At 39.5% G+C, this 10,359-nt stretch overlaps 1 pseudogene; it reads left to right on the plus strand.

Annotated features, from left to right (window-relative positions):
- Positions 1-452: 452 nt before the first annotated feature.
- On the plus strand, positions 453-3,368 carry LOC148845690 (ornithine decarboxylase pseudogene; annotated as a pseudogene).
- Positions 3,369-10,359: the final 6,991 nt, after the last annotated feature.

The following is a 10,359-nucleotide window of genomic DNA, read 5'->3' on the forward strand; positions in this document are numbered from 1 at the left end:
CTTCACCTTGATTTTAGCCTTGTGATATCATATGAAAGGGAAGAGAGAGGCCAAGTCATAAAGATTTCTTCTCGACTGCGTTTGTTTACTGTATAAATACCCAACCGATATTATATTACACTCAATTCCGATTTTAAACCTGTTTGGATGGAGTGTAATTAAACACGGAAGAATCCACTTGCCTCAAGTTTTACATTAACTTCAATAAAAATAAATAAACATTTACATTGATAATCTTGATTTTCATTTACACATTGAAAAACAGCATAGGACAGTGATGGGTCCATTTTGTTATCACAATGTTACAGCCTAGGATTTTTGTATTCTGGTTCACTTTTGTCTGTATTTGGCAATATCACAGCATTGATAATAAGAGAATCTATGCTGTTATATAAGTTTATGAGAAGGGGGCTATACTTACAATCTCTCTCTCTCTCTCTCCCAAAATCTCAATGGGGGACGAGAAACTTGAAGCCAATGGGTGGAGACACAACTCCACCATTCTGGAATCTATCTTGGTAGCTCCTGAGATGAAGAACATGAGAGTGAGCAGCCTATTGAAGGATGGTGACTTAACCGATTTCATTCAATCTGTAATTTCCGAGCAGCAATAAGTGAAGGATGTTGGGGAGATGGGGTCATTGTAACTTTGGAGGAGAAGCTCTGAGGCGCGTCTGAAGACACTATCTTTAGAACGTTATTTGCCCTCACTCAGTTTTACTGAGTTTGCTGTTGGGTTTCAGGCAAATTTATTCCTAGGATACAATAGAGCCTTGGGCGAGAATCTGCAACCAGCAAAGTTGAAGAGTCTTCAAAGAAACCTTCTGTGAGACTGTAGCAGATCAGACAGAGAGAGAGAGATAGTGAATTTCGAAATTGTGTTTTTGGAGTCTGATTTATGCTCCTTAAATAACTTGTGAAGAGGTATGAGGAAAAGGTAGGTGCTAGTTTAGAGTCGAAATTATGTTTTTGGAGTCTAAAGCGCCTCATTGCGCCACACACACATGGTATCAAATCCCCATACTCTCCTCTACTAATTCTAAGGAGTGAAAATCAGCTCCTATTGAAATATTGAAAACAAAACTTATAATTTTCCAATGTGAGACAAGTTCAAAACTGGGGTTTGTAAGAGAAAAACTGAATTTTCAACCAAGTGTGCAGGTGCAATTTCTCATGTAATTGACCAATCAAACCCATTGGATTTAATCTCTTATGAGATTAAAATCCAACAATCCCCCACATTGATTGATCAATTACATAGTTCTCTCTCAATCCAAACTATTATGACACAATTATGCATACAAAATGTGTTTATCAACTTAAACCTCTTGTTAGTATAGTTATCTCAGAGCCTTATCAAAGTTATTAGTGGTAAGACCTTAAACCAACTACTCTCAAGACAGACCAGATACACCTATACACATAAAAATGTTCAGTTTCTGCAAGAGTTTCAAATTTTGCTCAGCACTGTTATGGCCATGTGATTCTTTCCTGGTTTCATAAACAATCCCGAGAGTAAACCAAAACCCTCATGAGAAGCGGTACCACTTCTATGTTCGCATAGGTGAAGTTCCACTATGTGTTCCGTTATTTGACACATTTCAGAACTTCATTAAGAGTTTATCTCAACCTCTCATCATAACGGACAACACTATTTATGTTATGATGGGAAATTTCTCAATGTCAGTGCTAACAGTCACATTGCTGTAACTTGTTGTTACCCATTAAACCCAATATTGATGGCTTTTCAGTTCAGGTTGGGTTACCATTACAGGTGACTAAGTAAAGGGTTTTAATCCCATCTCTTTAGCTGTCATTCTTACCAATTCTTTGGCTAAACCCTTGGTAAGAGGGTCAGTCAAGTTTTTACTTGACCTCACATAGGTTATAGTGATGACTCCATCTTGAATCAGTTGCCTAACAAATTCATGTCTCAGATTTATATATCTGGACTTACCATTGTAGGTACCACTGTAGGCCCTTGATAGAGTTGCCTCACTATCACAGTAAATGGAAATTGGAGGCATAGGACTAGGCCAATGTTTTATATCAAATAATAAATTTCTAATCCATTCAGCCTCTTTTCTAAGAGCCGCTAAGGCTATGAATTCAGATTCCATGGTCGAGTGAGATATACAAGTTTGTCTATGTGGATTTGTTATCTCCATTATCGGTAATCTAACTTGCATCAGTGTACCCTTCTAATACAATTGGATAATCCGAGCAAAGTGCACCTCTAAAGCGCCTCATTGCGCCACACACACGCGCGCACACGTGTGCGTGCACGTTGCACGGTATCAAATCCCCATACTCTCCTCTACTAATTTTAAAGAGTGTAAATCAGCTCCTATTGAAATATTGAAAATAAAACTTATAATTTTTCAATGTGGGATAAGTTCAAAACTGGATTTTGTAAGAGAAAAACTGATTTTTCAACCAAGTGTGCAGGTACAATTTCTCATTTAATTGACCAATCAAACCCATTGGATTTAATCTCTTATGAGATTAAAATCCAACAAAGGACCCCTTCTATATACTAGACCTTGGGGTAACACTGAGCCTCATGGAAAGATGGAACTGTTGCTTCCCCAACATACGGCCTTTCTATTCTGTCAAGTGCAACCCAGGTCCTTGCTTGCTTGCTACACTCGCAGCTCTCGGAGCAGGTTTCGATTGTTCCAGCCCGACTGAAATTGACAGTCCTCGCACTTGGTCTCTCTCCAGACCGCATTATCTACGCCAACCCGTGCAAGGCTGAGGCCAGCATAAAGTATGCAGACAAAATGGGAGTCAGTCTCACCACCTTCGACTCTCTGTGCGAGCTTGACAAGATTCGAAGGTGTCATCCCAAGTCCAAACTGCTACTCCGTCTTAAACCACCAATGGAGGATGCACAGTTCCCATTGGGATCAAAGTTTGGTGCTTTGAAGGAAGAGGTTATCCCACTTCTCAGAGCCGCCCAAGAGTCCTCTTTGGATGTAATTGGGGAAGAATTCCATGTGGGAAGTGGGGCTACAAAGCCAGAGCCCTACCGTAGTGCGATTGCAGCAGCCAAACAAGTATTCGACACAGCCTTGACTCTTGGCTTGCCTCGCATGCACGTACTTGACATAGGTGGAGGCTTCAAAGCATGCACCGGAATATTTTACGACGTCGTTCATACCATCAATGGTGCTCTCAGAGATTTCTTCTCAGGTGAATCGGATTTAACCGTGATTGCTGAACCAGGGAGGTTCTTTGCGGAGACATCATTCACACTAGCAACCAACATCATTGGCAAGAGAGTGCGGAATGATTTGAGGGAGTACTGGATCGATGATGGAACATTTGGGTCTATGAATTGCATACTAAATTGGCAAGGTTTTTAAAATCGGATTGGATAAGGAACTATTCTGGGTCCGGTTCCCATTCGAATGGTCCGACCATCCAGTCCGAATGGGCAATTTGCTCAAATAAAAAATAAATTAAAATTTAAAAGAACACAAAAAATGGTCAAAAATTGTTTTTGGGTTAAACAGTTTGATGATTCGACCACTTAGTTTACTAATCAAATCAATGGTTTTTTAGCTAAAAAGCAGTTTTGGGGTTAAACAGAGGTGACCAGTTGTTGATTCACAGGTATAGTAGTGCTCAATACAGTAGCGCTTATGGACTGGTCATTCCAATAATTTGTAATAAAAAGATTAGCCCTTTGGGGTATCAATTTAGGATACCACAATTGATTTTGGAATACAATAGCATTGCACGCAAGCCATAAGTACAATAGGACAACAAAGAATTTGGTGATGGCCATAGCTGCCTAGAAAATGCAATCCAATGGTATGGATTGCAAAGTGGATTATTTCCAGCACAGCCCTGAGCCCGTATAGCTCAAGGTTCGTCAGGCCGGGCTGGGGCCATGCCAAAAAGAACATGAATTAGCATTGAAGAAGTAAGCTTTTCAGCTAATAACAAAGATTTCATAGATGAAAATCAGTGTTTGTCTATACTTGGTGCAGCAAGCATTTTATGGTATCAAGTAATCCCCAAATAAGAGAGTATTTTGAAATGTGGTTGTGCATTTCTACTTAAGGGAGTGTTTCTTTTTTTTTTTTTCCGGATTTTGAGAAGGGGGAAAGTTAGTCAATGAGTTTTGGTTTTCATTGATCAAAAATCTCATGTTCTTTTTTAGATTTATGTGGGGATCTGAAAAGTTTATTTTTTTAGATACTATTTATTCGAATAATTACCATCCTGAGAACTATCCCCACTTTTCTGTCTATCTTTTGCTTACATGCTCAACTCTGTAGATTTTGGTTTGTTTTTGTTTAGCGTTTTGGTTGATCTCAGGCTTAAGCATTCGAGTTCAAATCAGCCTTCCATGACATTTCACAGTGCATCCCGGTCATGTTTTGGGAACATCTCCTGATGATAATATCAGGAATAATGATGTCATTATTGGGAGATGTTCTCAATACACAGGCGGGATGTTGTGGGGGCTGATTCGGTTTCTAGGCAATCAAACCATTTTTTGTTATTTATTATTTTATATTTTAATAAGGAAAAATCCTTAATATAACCAAAAAATTACAATTATTCAGGTCCAAAAAAGACTGAGGCCTCCAGAAAAGATTTAGCCTTACAACCTAAAGAGTGCGCTAAACTATTAAGATGACCGAAAATAAGGCTGTCAAAGGGTTAGGACCAAACAGAACCGGTTTTGTCAATTTTAGTTCCAAGTTTTGAACCGTTGGGTTGGTTTCAGATTTAAGTCCTATGTCCCAATTATTATTGGGTCGGGACTGGTTTCAGCTATACCGGATTGACTCAGACCCAAACCGATTAGATATTTACAATAATTATGATATCACATGGCTTATTATTTAATATTAATTAGAATAGATATATGAAAGTGTAATTTGGGTGGATAGAATATAAGACAACCTTTGAAAAAAGGGGTAATAGCATATAGGGGCAACTTTTGTGGTTTAATATCAATAAAAGTAATATTTAAAAAAAATTAAAAAAATAGGTTAATTTTTTAACAATAATATTAATAAAAGGTAAAAACACTATTCATCATATTCTTCTTGCCATTTGTTCACCAGCACCGCCGTCCGCCGCTGCCTCCGGCAACGTTGCCGGAGGTGGCCAGAGGCAAAGGTGGCGGTGCCAGCGCTGGTGGTCATTCCTCTGCCCAAAGCCGTCGCCGTCGCCGCCGCCACCTCTATCTCCACCCACCTCCAGCAACGTTGCCAAAGGCAGAGGCGGAGGCGGCGGCGTTGGGCAGAGAAATGACCAGCACTGCCATCCGCTTTCGCCCGCCGCCGCCTCCGGCAATGTTGATGAACAATGTTTTACCCTTTATTGATACTATTTTTAAAATGTTAACCTATTTTTAATTTTTTTTAAATGTTAATTTTATTGATATTAAACCCCCAAAGTTGCCCTTATATGCTATTATCCATTGAAAAAATAAAAAAGAAAAATTACTCTTCAACTCAGCTGTAGAATTTTGAATTACAGCCCCCATAATCTCATCGTCTTCTGTAGTTATGTTCTCTGGGGGAGGCCAGGAAGCACGGAAACCAAGACAAAGAGTGAGGCCTTGCCATTTTTATCCTTTTGTTTTATAAAGCTCGGCCATTTTTTATTATTTTATTTTTAGGCTTGAATATGATGCCAAAAGTATATGATACTATGAAAATTTATAAACAATCAACTGGACTCGTAGTCTTTTCTTTTATTTTTGTTTTATTTTAATGTGTTTAATAAAATGTGAAAAGGAAATGCCAGTTCCCCTTCTCTGAAACCGGATTCAGTAAAGCATAAAAGTATACATAGATGTTCTCAATGCAAGGCTATAAACCAACAGCATTCGTGGGTCTTGCACTGATTGAAGCATCTCTAACTTTGACCTATTGTATAATGAATGGAGGAAAAATCCCTTAAGCTGTGTTTGGTTGCTTTGCACCATTACAAATGCATGGGAGTACAAATATAAAACATGCAAATTCTTGTTTAATTTTGTTTTGGATTTTACTCTATTCTGCTTCATATCTTAATTTTCTTTATTTGTACTACAATGAAACAAAATAAATTAAAATTTGAAACAAAAATAAATCAAAATTTACACTCAAATCATCTGCACTACCATAATTTTATATCAATATAAATTTATTTATATTGCAATCAAACACAGCCTTAGAGTGCAAAGGCAGTCAAATGGACGGTTATCAATTAGGTGCTGCATTGAAATTAGGTGGCATTTTAACATGAAAAAATTTTAATTAGGCGTATTATATTTATAAAGCCTATAGGTGGCAGTGGTCCCACCTAATAAATGACTTACAATAATACTTATAGCAAAATAAATGGCAGTGGTCCACAGTAAATAGATGTTCATTCGTGATATGTTGGTTGTTGGTTTACCTATCACGTGTGAACACGCCAGTGTTTCAGTATAAATGGGCCCAGACTGGAAAATCTCCATTATTTGGGTTGAAGATGTAAATTCCCACATCTGTTTGGTGTGCATGATTTTGTATCTAATTCATCCCGACTGAAGGAAGGCACAACTATCAGATCTTCGGTCTTGATTTTCTCAATTTTTGGGCGCCTGAAATATCAAAATGATGTTCAAATCCAAAATTTGTAAAAAAGTCGGGTTGTTGGGTTACCTATCACGAGTGAATACGTAAGTGTGTCATGGGGTAGTTTTACATTGAAAGAAACACGTGCGGCGTCCAAGCCAAGGTAGGACAGGACAAGCCTTTATGTGCTTAGAGGCTAGGAGTTGTTCGATGGGATGGTTCCACCAAAGTCCAATGGCTGGGGCACTCTGCTGGCTCAGATCGGTCCATGGGAGACACCGCTTACGTGCTAAAGGGGGACGATCATAATGCAAGGCGACTGTGCACCGGAGAGGTGACTGGGCACCGATGTGATGGGTCACCTGTATGCCGATGATGACAGACAACTGTATGCCATGATGATAGACAACCGGTTAGGCCGAAACACACCCATGCACTAGAGGCAACGAGGTAGCTCACTTAGTTTGGGCAAGGGGCTGGCGTGGTGAAGGGTCATGCTTGAGTCCCATAAAATAAAGCCTAAAAGTATACACAGATGTTCTCAATGCAAGGCTATAAACCAACAACATTCGTGGGTCTTGCACTGATTGAAGCATCTCTAGCTTTGACCTATTGTATAATGAATGGAGGAAAAATCCCTTAAGCTGTGTTTGGTTGCTTTGCACCATTACAAATGCATGGGAGTACAAATATAAAACATGCAAATTCTTGTTTAATTTTGTTTTGGATTTTACTCTATTCTATTTCATATCTTAATTTTATTTATTTATACTATAATGAAACAAAATAAGCTAAAATTTAAAACAAAAATAAATCAAAATTTACACTCAAATTATCTGCACTACCATAATTTTATATCAATATAAATTTATTTACATTGCAATCAAACACGGCCTTAGAGTCCAAAGGCATTCAAATGGACGGTTATCAATTAGGTGCTGCATTGAAATTAGGTGGCATTTTAACATGAAAAAATTTTAATTAGGCGTATTATATTTATAAAGCCTATAGGTGGCAGTGGTCCCACCTAATAAATGACTTACAATAGTAGTTATAGCAAAATAAATGGCAGTGGTCCACAGTAAATAGATGTTCATTCGTGATATGTTGGTTGTTGGTTTACCTATCACGAGTGAACACGCCAGTGTTTCAGTATAAATGGGCCCAGACCGGAAAATCTCCATTATTTGGGTTGAAGATGTAAATTCCCACATCTGTTTGGTGTGCATGATTTTGTATCTAATTCATCCCGACTGAAGGAAGGCACAACTACCAGATCTTCGGTCTTGATTTTCTCAATTTTTGGGCGCCTGAAATATCAAAATGATGTTCAAATCCAAAATTTGTAAAAAAGTCAGGTTGTTGGGTTACCTATCACGAGTGAATACGTAAGTGTGTCATGGGGTAATTTTACATTGAAAGAAACACGTGCGGCGTCCAGGCCAAGGTAGGACAGGACAAGCTTTTATGTGCTTAGAGGCTAGGAGTTGCTCGATGGGATGGTTCCACCAAAGTCCAATGGCTGGGGTACTCTGCTGGCTCAGATCGGTCCATGGGAGGCACCGCTTACATGCTAAAGGGGGACGATCATAATGCAAGGCGACTGTGCACCGGAGAGGTGACTGGGCACCGATGTGATGGGTCACCTGTATGCCGATGATGACAGACAACTGTATGCCATGATGATAGACAACCGGTTAGGCCGAAACACACCCATGCACTAGAGGCAACGAGGTAGCTCACTTAGCTTGGGCAAGGGGCTGGCGTGGTGAAGGATCATGCTTGAGTCCCATAAAATAAAGCCTAAAAGTATACACAGATGTTTTCAATGCAAGGCTATAAACCAACAACATTCGTGGGTCTTGCACTAATTGAAGCATCTCTAGCTTTGACCTATTGTATAATGAATGGAGGAAAAATCCCTTAAGCTGTGTTTGGTTGCTTTGCACCGTTACAAATGCATGGGAATACAAATATAAAACATGCAAATTCTTGTTTAATTTTGTTTTGGATTTTACTCTATTCTGCTTCATGTCTTAATTTTATTTATTTATACTATAATGAAACAAAATAAGCTAAAATTTGAAACAAAAATAAATCAAAATTTTCACTATAATAATTTTATATCAATATAAATTTATTTACATTGCAATCAAACACGGCCTTAGAGTCCAAAGGCATTTAAATGGACGGTTATCAATTAGGTGCTGCATTGAAATTAGGTGGCATTTTAACATGAAAAAATTTTAATTAGGCGTATTATATTTATAAAGCCTATAGGTGGCAGTGGTCCCACCTAATAAATGACTTACAATAGTACTTCACGAGTGAACACGCCGGTGTTCAGTATAAATGGGCCCAGACCGGAAACATCTCCATTATATGGGTTGAAGATGTAAATTCCCACGTGTTTGGTGTGCATGATTAAGGCACAACTTCGGTCTTGATTTTCTCAATCTTTGGGCGCCTGAAATATCAAAATGATGTTCAAATTCAAAATTTTTAAAAAAGTCTATTTGGTTGTTGGGTTACCTATCACGAGTGAATAGTGTGTCACGGGGTAGTTTTACGGTGAAAGAAACATGTGTGGCGTCTATGCCAAGGTAAGATAGGACAAGCCTTTATGTGCTTAAAGGCTAGGAGTTGTCCGATAGGATGGTTCCACCAAAGTCAGTAGCACTGGATCATGACCTCAAGTCCAATGGCTGAAACACTCTATTGGCTCAGACCGGTCCATGGGAGGTGCCGCTTACGTACTAAAGGGGGACGACCATAATGCAAGGCGACTGTGCACCGGAGAGGTGACTGGGCACCGATGTGATGGGTCTCCTGTATTCCGATGATGACAGACACCTGTGTATCATGATGATAGACAACCACTTGGGGCGAAACACACCCGTGAATTAGAGACAACGAGGTAGCTCACTCAGCTTGGGCAAGGGGCTGGCATGGTGAAGGGTCATGCTTGAGCCAAGCCTGCATGCCAAGCCTCCCTTGAGTATTGGTAGCGCAGTGCCGGTCTAACACTGTCCCCATGAGCAAGTGTGTGCCCATGAGGAACCCTGGTAGCCATGCTAGCCATTAACCAGGGCTGCCCCGCAAGGGGATGATGGTCTAGGAGTGCCAAGGTTAGGTACCCAAGGAGGTCGACCACCCCTCCTCAAAGAGTACGTTAAGCTTTTGGTGGTCTACCTGAAGATAACATCAATTCTCTCATAAATCTTACAGGCGAAAATGACGGTGATATCCCTAACGTAAACCTGCCAAGCGTTCGCAAAGCCAAGCCTGTGTCAGACCGTAACAGGTGTTGAGTATAAATTGGCCCAGACTGAAACATCTCCATTATTTGGGGTGAAGATGTAAATTCCCACATGTTTGGTGTGCATGATTTTGTATCTAATTCATCCCGACTGAAGGAAGGCACAACTACCAGATCTTCGGTCTTGATTTTCTCAATCTTTGGCCGCCTGGAATATCAAAATGATCTTCAAATCCAAAATTTGTAAAAAAGTCTGCACACATGCATATTGGCTTCTCTGCAATAACTTGTTGTACCCTATTATTTACTCAGATCTTAGGTCAAGGATGCCTGTCTTCACCTTGATTTTAGCCTTGTGATATCATATGAAAGGGAAGAGAGAGGCCAAGTCATAAAGATTTCTTCTCGCCTGCGTTTGTTTACTGTATAAATACCAAACCGATGTTATATTACACTCAGGTCCGATTTTAAACCTGTTCGGATGGAGTGTAATTAAACACGGAAGAATCCACTTGCCTCAAGTTTTAC

The sequence above is a fragment of the Nelumbo lutea genome, chromosome 7, assembly GCF_056320005.1.
Source record: "Nelumbo lutea isolate HS-2025 chromosome 7, American lotus-T2T, whole genome shotgun sequence".
Lineage (NCBI taxonomy): Eukaryota > Viridiplantae > Streptophyta > Magnoliopsida > Proteales > Nelumbonaceae > Nelumbo > Nelumbo lutea.